We start from the raw sequence: 10,060 nt of genomic DNA on the forward strand, positions 1-10,060 counted from the left end.
CTGGAACGCCACTTCCTTTCTAACTTTCGTGTTGCCTGTTTAAAGTTGCGTGTTTGTGAACTATACTATGGAGATCGCCTCTTCTGGTTTACTGCCTTCTTTTCCAGAGGGGCAACACTATCGAGTATTGTACGTAATGAGGCTGCAGAATTGTCAACAAGATAATCTATTTGTGCAGGAGTAACATTAAGGAGACTACTTTCTATTGTATTAACATATGGTGAAGCAAATGATGAAGAAATAATTTCTTTAAATTTGTTGACAGCTTTTTCACTTAAGCATCTGCTATAGTGGAATTTTTCCCTAACTGCTATATAGTCTGTTATTGTAAATTCAAATGTTATTAAAAAATGGTCAGACAGAAGAGAGTTGTGAGGAAATATGGTTAAATTATCCGCTTCAATTCCATACGTAATGACAAGGTCTAACGTGTGACTAAAACAGTGAGTGGGTTTATTTACATTTTGGGAAAAAACAATTGAATCTAGTAATGAATTAAACGCAGTGCTCAGGCAAATAAGAGTTAAATTACATCTAGCTTGAAAGAGTTACAGAGTAATCTTAAAGATTTTAGATATTTATCAGTCCACAATTAGACATTTTGTCCATAAATAGTAGTGATTTGTTAGTATTGTTGTTCTCGCTGAAGTAATGCACATACACAAAATGTTGAACAGGACATGGCAGGACACCATGGAGTAAGCCATTGCTCTCCAAAAACAACATTGCAGTACACAAAGTTTGACAAAAACCACCTTGACACTACACAACACTACTGGGAAAATGTCTTGTGGATAAAACAAATGTAAAATGGTTTAGGAAGAACACAAAGCACTATGAATGGGATAAAAATAGCATACTAAGAAAAAACATTATCCCAACAGTGAAGTGCGGTGGAGTGAGCATCATGATATGGGGCTAGTTTGCTGCCTCTAGACCTGGACCGCATGCCATTGTGGAGGAGAAAATTAATTCCAAAGTTTATCAAGCTATCCTACTGGACAATTTCAGAGTGGCTGTCCACAAGCAGAAGTTTAGAAAAAGCTAGGTAATGCAGCAGGACAATTGGCCTAAACACCAAAGAAGAGCCCACATTTCATCCCTATAGAGATGCTGGGTAATGACCTCAAAAGAGTCGTTTCTATCAGACGTCTTAAGAATATGACTGAGCTGAAGCAGTTCTGCAAGGACGACCGGCCCAAAATTCCTCCTTAACCTTGTGCACGTCTAATCCACGGCTACACGAAGCACTTGCTTACGGTTATTGTTGCCAAAAGTGGTTCAACCTGTTATTAGCTGTAACACTATTGACATCACTTTTTCCACCTCCACGTTGTATATTTTATGGGCGTGTTACATGAAGACATGAAAGGCCGTGAGTGGCTGAGTTTCATTAGTTTACAAATACCATGTTTGTTTGTTTTATATTTGTGGCTCTGGTGAAGATCAGATCACATTTTATGGCCAATTTATGCAGAAACTCAGGAAATTGCACAGTGCTATTACTTTTTCTCGTGCCTATATAGGCAGAAGATGCAAAATACAATTGCAGAAAGATATGCATTTTTTGGTATTAGGTATTTTCACTATGTCTCTAGTTACCAATGAAGAAACATCTTATGAAAGTGTCAGTTCCCCAGTAGTACTGAGCAAATGTGTACTGCACTTCTGTGCGTGGGCTAATGGAGCAAATGGTAGACTGTACACAATTTAAAAAACTTGAACGTAAAGACTATGGTTTCCCCAGAAAGAAGAAGTGAAAAAGAGGATGGGAAGTTGCTCCAATAACCCTTTCATGTAAACCCTTATCTTTGAAAATGTTGTGGGAATCTTGACAGGATAGTGCAACTTCCTGGTTTCTTTACCTACTTTTAAGCAAACTGATATGTCTGATGGTTTATTTGGCTAATTGTTTAACGCTGTTTCCAGTCTGGTCTGTAGCATTGAATAATCAACAACTTGACTTTTGTTCATCAAAACTAGTATAACTGTTGGCCTTCCAGGCAGGATATTGTGCCCCTCCTCCTGCTTTCTTCTCTCTAAGAAATTAGATGCTTGTACAGACTTGTTCTTTGTAGCTTCTCACAGAGCATAATAAACCAAAAAGACAGCCAAACTAAACCAAAAAAGTCTGATCTGTCTAAACTAGTAATAGCTAATAGGGAACTACCTTTCTTGAGTATGGACAGGCAGACTGACCAACAGTCTGATATTCTTTGTCACATCGGCTCTGAATGGATACAGTGTGTCTCCTTTGGTAAGTTGTACGAGAGTAAGCAACAAGGCAGGGCTCAGCACGTAAGAAGGCACATAGGAAGTTCTTATTTTCATGCTTTTAGTAAATCAAGCCACAACATAAAGAATATATTTACAATTTTTTATTTGCTGCTTTCTGACAGCAAATGTGACTGTATATGCTTACAGGCTTTAGGAAAATGATGCATGTAGTGTCATCAGTAAGTGAAGGCTTCTGTCCCTTATGGCTAACGCTGTCTTGATGCTGCAGACAGCTAAATAGCCAGGGCTTCTTGCAAAATATGGCTCTGTCTTTGGTGACAAGGTAGACATCTTTTAGCTTTGTGATTTAATAAATAAAGCCAGATTCACATATGAATGAACTAGAGAATTTGAAGGAAAAAGTCCGGATAATGTCTTAGCGTCTCATTTGTTTACGTTCTCAACCCCTCCAGACAAAGTCAAGAGAGTGTCATAATTCCAGTGCATCTGTGAAAGGGATTTAAGTAAGTTATTACATAATATTGTTTTTGAGTTTAATCCCTGAGCTACATGGCAAAGAACAAAGTGAATTCATGTTGTTTATTTTTCATCTCTGTAATGTGAAACTGGGTCTCTTCTACTTTCACATATGGAAAAACTTACCTCTGCTCAGACCTCAAGCGGGGTTGTCGTTGTGATGCCATTTTCAGAGTCCACATCAATACCACTCTCTCATAAGCAACAACAGCCTGTGGCAGTTTTGTCACATTGCAAGCTGTATATGGTGTAAGTATATGGTGTCCTGGGTGGCATTAAAGATTGTGACCTTTGAGTAAATACAATTGAAATGCAAAAAGTAGAAATGATTTTATTTCTGTGTAATAACCTTCTGTAGTGTGAGGAACTAATTACTCCCAGTTGTGAACTAGAAGTAAATTTTCTCTTCTCATAGTTGTTTTTATTTCACAACATGTCTAAAAATAGACCTTTTTAGTCAGAAAAAGTGTACGTAGAAAGTAGTACAAAATATGCTAAGCAGTAAAAAAATAACCTAATCAGTTGAAAGAAAATTCAAAAAAACAAAAACGTTATGCTGAGAAACAGTATAGAATGAAACAGAGGTCACAGGGGAACTGGCCCCAAGCTATTGCCTTGAGCAGGAATACACAATTGACAGATACAGTAACTTAGAATTACAGTAAATACTGTCTATCCACCACTGGCTGCATCCCTATCATACCCCATGACCTAGTATTGGAGTTTTGCTGCTGCTTTTAGATACATTTAAATAAGTGCAGCGTTGGTCCCTTAATGGTTATGTCAGTCTGTTTGAGTCTTTGGTTCTGGAAGAAGGGGAAGGCGAAGGAGACCATTTTCCCTCCATCAGCAGAGTTCTGGTTCCTTTGGCAGACACACAACCATTATGTCGCTCACTCCCATAATGCTGTGTGTGTGTGTGTGTGTGTGTGTGTGTGTGTTAGCCCAGTCCAAGAGCTGTGGTTGCAGTGGTAGACAGGGAGTCGGGTTCAGTCTTTACAGGCCTGGTCAGTGAAGGAAGTGGCTTCAATCTGGGATCAGTCTGTCAAATATCCTATGCACATTTGTGCATTTCTTCTTGTAAGAATGATTATATCTTATTATTTGCTATACAGAGAAAACAGTAACTCCTCAGAAATATGCTCATTGCTGTTACTTTCCACATGAATGGTCAACCTGTGACGGGTTCTCCCTTACAGTTTCCAGTATTGTAAGGATTGCAGAAATCTATTTTTAGACAGTTACAAAAATGCAGTTGTTGCTTTGACAAAAGGATTATACATAAGTGATGTAAATACTTTTTATTTAATAATTTATGTGCCTTCTCTCTTTGTATTTTTAAACTATAGGTTTGTAGCTGTAGGCTACATTTTGAGCAGATTACATCATTGTTTGCAGCGCTAAACTCTGACTGGCTGTATTAGTGGCAAATTCAATTTACCCCTGTCTTACTTTACTTTGCATAGACTCCTCTGCTTTATGCCAGTCACCACTTTCTTTTTCTTTCTTTTGAACAAATAGTGCTTCTACCCACAAAATGCTCCCTGCCCCCAAATGAGTGTTTCACTTATAAACTGGTCAAACTGGTTGATCCTCTATTACGTGATTCTTTGGGTGTCTCTGTTTTCTTTTGTCAGGCTTTAAAATCAGTTTATTACTAATGTTAACAGAGCCCTCACCTGGTGTAGAAAGTTGGCTAAAATATGACAGGCAGCTTATTGAAGGAATGAATAATGGGGAGATACTGAACAGTTTTTTTCTTGTTTTAAATGTAATAAAAATTAATATATTTATATTTTATGTTGAGGAACAACATAGAATATATAGTTAATTTGACCATCCATGTGTGGCATTCTATATTAATTCCATCATCAGAAAGCAACACATTGTCCAACACATTGGAATAAAAGCTTGATTTAATTGTTCAGTCATGTAAAGATAAAATGGACTTGCCATATGATCTATTCCTAATGAGAAAGTTATTTTAGCCTCTGTGGTCTCTGTCCACACCTTAGTTTTTGCTCATCAGCATTAAGGAGTTTTGTTGTAAGGTCTGATGTTATTGATTTGGTGGGTTACAGGTAAATAATGTGTATATGCTTGAGTAGCATGACTCCCACTCCAAAAATTTAACACATAATTAAGTAAATTCGTAGAATTAAATTGTAGAATAAGACAATGAATCCATTATATTATTCCAAGTGACATGGGAGTAAAATAGTATTAAACTTTCAATATATGTCTAACCCGCACAGTGCTGTTAAACCTAAGATTTCAGTCTCCTTCATCCATTCTGTCTTACAACTTCAGACAGGAAGCTCCTATCATCCGGAACCCTCATTTACAGGAAGTAGCTACAACTCAGAAAGTAATGGCATTAGTTCTTTTTGCCATTAGGTCAGAGCCTCGAGGGGTGTGGATAGACCAAAGTACTGTATTGTTGTTCAGGAAGTGCAGAGGAGTAGCTGCCCATTCTGTTATTCCATTGTTCATCTTCTAGTTTGGTTGCACCTTTTTATTCCATAGCTATATTTGGTCATGGTGGGTTGAATTGTGTATGGGTCTGGGAAAAGCTTGCATTGCTTTGTGCATTGCTTTGTCATGCGTGTTTTATTCATCTCTTACATACTCATAGTTTATTTAAATCCAAGTCAGAATCTTGTTGAACAGTAGGATGTATCGTTCCTATAGGCCAATACTTGTAGCATCATGCTGCAGGGATTTATAGGGTCTATTCATGGTAGGTGGACAACACGCTGGGGTTTGATGTGGTGCACATCTGGGTGAAGCAGCTTAAAGTGGCTGATTAAACTGATTAAACTGATAAAATACTAGACCTAAGGAGGAGGAAAAACTTACTTACTTTTCCAGCTTTTTATTTCTTACATGTATCTTGTCATTCTGCTTGCATTATTGTACATGTACATTAGCTCTGGCAACTCACCTCTGTATATATTGTTTAGATGGTCCTAAAGTAGGCTGTAGGGGTCCAGAGAAGCAAAATGGCAAATATATATCGACAAAATGTTTGGTTTTTTACCATAGCAAAGATTTTTTTTTAAAAATTACACACATTGTCAAACATGAAGACATAAACAGAGACATTACAGTTCTATACATTGGAAAAGTGTTAAGTCTTCTAAAAGAATTTAGAAGACTTAACAGAGAAGGGTATCAATTCTATAGACTCTAAGATTTTGTATGTCAAATAACCTCTAACAAAATTTTAATACTACAGAAATGTTAGAATTTGACTTCTGCATTGGTGTACAGTTCATAGGCATCATTCATATTGCTATTGCAAGTTGCTGCTGCAATGCTCCACCTGATACCACATTAACATCTAGTAGGTCGGTGGAGATATTGTACTTTAGAGCTGTTTAGAGATAATTGATAACATCAAAAATAAAGCCAAATGCAAGCTGTGCTGTGCTAAATCTTAAGATCAAGTTACTATTTTAAAAATAATTAGAACCTGATATTCACTTTTTTACAGAGTCGCTTTAGTTTACCTTCATATTCCTTTGTAGACTCTGACTTCTATGTTGTCTGCAAATACACCAAAACACCAAATACCTCCATATTTGTTTTGGCAGGATTATGCTCGAATTTTTGTTCTGGCAAAATATGTTTAACTGCAGTGGATTGATGAGGATTTTACTTTCCAGCAACTCATTCTAGAAGCAAAAGAGTTTGATACTTGTATGGGCACACTGCATCAGCAAGTACTCAGATCTGATGTGTGTTTTTTTATTTATTTTTTTATTTTTTTGTAACTGCTATAAAGCTGTTTCATTATTTTGAATCTGATTCAAAACCAGGGTCCATGGCAACCTGTAGCACAAAAGGTTAAACAGTTAGTGCAGTACATATAGCTGTTTTTGACTTCCAGCTTTTAGGTGGATGTAAGCTAATGTGTTCATTCTAGTTAGTGATTAGCCAACAAGCTTGTTATGGTTAACACATGGCAGTGGATTGGGATCTGCAGGCACAGCTGAAATTATTTTTCTGCCAGTTTATGATTGTTTAATGAGTGTTCTGACAGACAGGCAGGGACACTTAGCTGAGCTTCGCCCTCACTCAGTATCCAAGAGAAGAAGCTGTGCCAAAAGTTTATTTTCTAATTTGCTAATCTCAGTGGTGTCTTGAAGAATTTTTATCTGATGATGAACACAAATATTTATGTTTTTGTGTTATTTTCCGCGCACTGTGAGATAGTTTCTTTATTGTCCCAGGTACCAAATCTTTGTTTACTGTAAACTTGTAGCCCAATTTATAATCATTGAAGTAATTCGTCGCACCAGCCCTGGTTTGTACAAAGATGTCTCTGATCTGCTTTGCAGCCTTAGACGGTAATGATTGAGTAACAATCAAACTTTGTATTGAAACCATTGTATTTTTTTCCTCCCAGCCACTACTACCACGACTTTTTTCCACTATACTAAATTTAGTTTTCACAGTTGCTCTCAGCTCATTCTTTTTAAATAGGGTGGCCAAAACATTAAAACCACATCTTCTTAAATGCACAAGAATGATCACCTTTCTTACAGTTTCAACCTAAAAACTCCGAAATTGTAGCCTCGTAAAAGTAGAATTCATGCCAGAGCCACTGTATTGGATTGCATTAAATTGAACAGGTGGTCAAAATATCAGGCCTAATCGTTATATTGTTGCTTTTTATGCGTTTACCGTTTGTCACTATTTACTATTTTCAGTATATAATCTTTATAATGTGTGTGTGTGTGTGTGTATATATATATATATATATATATGTGTGTGTGTGTATGTGTATATATATATATATATATATATATATATATATATATATATATATATATATATATATATATATATATATATATATATATATATATATATATATATATATATATAATGTAATATTAAATTGAAGCCCCAACCCCCTTCCTATTATTATACCTCAAAGAATTATCTCTATGTTTACAGTTTTGTTGATTTTAGCTGAAGTTAGTTTAATATAGTGGCAGTGTGAAGCAAGGCCAAGCCTAGAGGAGGAACTGTGTAGAGACGTGGTTGCATTCAATTTCTGCAAACATCATGTGATTTACTAAAGCATTTTTGTCATTCAGAACAACAAACAATAATTATTTTGTCACCAAGTACCATTGGTGTTTTACCTCAAAATTGCAGGTCCTTCTGATTATACAGTGTATTACTGTACTGCTTGTTCGGACACTTAAAAAATAAATAAATAAATAAATGAAGTTGGACTTTTTAAACTTGGTTGACAAGGTCTGCCAGTGAACATTTGTCCATCTATAGGGTTTTAAGTTTTGCATGAGTGCCTGACATTATCCCTTTGAATTTAGGAACTGTCTTTGTGATGGTTGGACTATGTAGTCCTTTGAGAGTGTATCCATGCTGTAGTGAGGTGTCAGTGTCAGGGTCTTGGCATTGCCTATGGAAAAATTTAACTGAACCTCTTTTGAGCAGCAAGGAATAAAATTATGCAGCAATGCCTCAGTTTTATAGCAACAAACACCAGCATTTTTTACTGATTACTAATACTTTTTCTCTTGCCTTCAGTTTTAGTAGCAATAGGCATATTGAAATTTTGTTAAATAAATTGCCAATAGCTGTAATGCTTCCAGATGATCACAGACGGAAGGTAACCAGAGTGGAAACTACATAAATATTGGGAAAAGTATGGTAGCTTACAGTGCATATATAGTTATTTCTGTGGAGTCAACTTTTTTTTTTATTTTCACAACAACAATTTAAATGTATTTGTGTAAATAGCTTTTCCTTAAATATGCAATTGTAAGAAGTGTATAATTTGTACTTTCTTATGTCTGTCCTATTTGCTTGTTGAGACAAACAACTCTTAAACCGCATTGTCTTAGAGACACAAGCCTAGTTTTGTTTGTAAGGAGAAGTGTGTGTGTGCCTGTGTGTGTGCGCGTTTGATTGACAGGGGTGAATGGGGATATGAGACTTCAATCTGGTACAGTAGGTCACCTCTGTTGAGGTGGAAATGCACAAAGGAGTTAAGACTACATTGTGCATCATGAGGTTGTCACTGGATCCACGCAGCGTGCAGATCACTGCATTCTCTCTGTGTATCTCTCCCCCCCCTCCTTTGCACTCAGCCTTTATTCTCCTTTTTTTTTTTTTTTTTTTTTTTTTTTTTTTTTTTTTTTTTTACAAAACTTGTTGAGTGCAACCCTTATTTTGTAAGAATGCAGATTAGACCATGTCTCTCCATGGACACAGTTTGGAAACCTGTCAGACCTCTTCGTCAGACTTAATAAGCCATTTAGCCAATCACATCATCTGGTGAACACCGATGTTGCTGTGACATGTTTAGCATTCCCTCTATGGTGCAGCAGCCTGCATTTTGCAGAGGTTTCCCAGGGCTTTGTGTGTGTTTATGCAGAATGGTACTAGGCACAGTTGGCACCGTTGAGCAGTGAGTCCCAAAACAAAACAGACCCTATATCCTGAAACATAAGTGATCGCTCTGTTCTAAATGTACAGTTTTACAGATAAAATATTTGCTTTTAAACACACTTAGGTGTGCATAATAAAATGCCAACTAACTAAAGTTCATGCAGGTTAATATAGCAGTCTTGCAGTAAATCCACCCGTTTGGAATGTGATGATGTTCAATTTTATCGAACCTGTTTTTAGAGGGTATTGATTAAACTCCATGTTAATTTTGGAAGATGTAGTTTAAAATTTTCTGTTTTATTGTATAGAATTATTTCCTATCAGGGAGGCTCAAAATCAAAATGAATCCTCCACAGTTTAGAACAGTACACTTCAACAGCACGTAAACTTCATCCTCTGAAATTATCATGTAGCTTAATCTACACCTTTCTAAAACCATCTAAATAATAACTGAACTTTTTATTGTCGTGTGGTTCAATTGCAACACTTGCTTTTTTTATTATTTATTTATTTTTTTTTTGCTATACCCTGTACTACATATACTGCTATCTCTGTATAAAATGCAGCATATGTGGGGAATAATGCAGAGCAAAAGTGGGTGGGTAGGAGGCTTGTCTGAGCAAGCCCAGTTTAAACTGAAGATGCATGACTGTGGTCACGGAAAAGAGAAAACTGAGCTTTTGCATTCATCATCCACCAACAAGCAACAACTCTTGCCTTTTACTTAGCAAGTCTCAAAACTATTTTAAAATCACCTTTTGGTTTGAAGATTTTAGTGGACTCAAAAAATAGAGGTAAATGACGTATTGTAGCAGGAGAGAAAACCAAAGACAAATTACAGTAATACATAAACTAAATAAACGATGGGTGTGCTGGA

General features: G+C 36.3%; 1 protein-coding gene across 9 annotated transcripts in view; it reads left to right on the forward strand.

Annotated features, from left to right (window-relative positions):
- si:zfos-588f8.1 overlaps positions 1 to 10,060 on the forward strand; it is a 59,516-nt gene that overhangs the window by 22,635 nt on the left and 26,821 nt on the right. The window lies entirely within an intron of this gene.

The sequence above is a fragment of the Channa argus genome, chromosome 8 (genome assembly GCF_033026475.1).
Source record: "Channa argus isolate prfri chromosome 8, Channa argus male v1.0, whole genome shotgun sequence".
Taxonomy (NCBI): Eukaryota; Metazoa; Chordata; class Actinopteri; order Anabantiformes; family Channidae; genus Channa; species Channa argus.